We start from the raw sequence: 501 nt of genomic DNA, 5'->3' as shown, positions 1-501 counted from the left end.
CCCGCCCCGCGCCTCGCACCTGAGGGAGCCGTGCGGCCGCCCTGCCTGCGCCGGCGGGGCAGCACCGGCCTCGCCATAACAACAGTAATTATGGCGATTAATGTCAGCGTCGGTGTTGCTGTTATTAACACGAGCGAGGCGGGACGGGACGGGTCGGGCGGCGGAGGCAGGCGCGGTGCCGCCCGCGGTGCAGGTGTCGCAGCTGCCCCTCAGGCACGGCTGCGGTCGGTGGGGCCGGGGGTCCGGGCTCGGCCTCGGCCTGCTGTTCCTGCCGCCGCCCCGGGGTAAGGACCCTGCCAGCGTGCCCTCCGGGCCTTCCCCAGCCGCTGAGACGGCCGGAGGGTCGGGGCCACACGGGCAGCGCCCGAGGGGGTGGCTGGGGGGCGGCGGGGCCGAGCGCGGCCTGGTAGGCCCGACCCCCCCCCGCCCTCTCTCTGCAGGCTCCGGGGGGTGGGCTCTGAAGGGGTCTCAAAGGGTTGCGTTTGCGGTGAGGAGTGTGGG

This window comes from Calidris pugnax, unplaced genomic scaffold (assembly GCF_001431845.1).
Source record: "Calidris pugnax isolate Ruff unplaced genomic scaffold, ASM143184v1 scaffold8, whole genome shotgun sequence".
Classification (NCBI taxonomy): domain Eukaryota; kingdom Metazoa; phylum Chordata; class Aves; order Charadriiformes; family Scolopacidae; genus Calidris; species Calidris pugnax.
Note: the sequence above shows the minus strand (reverse complement) of the source record.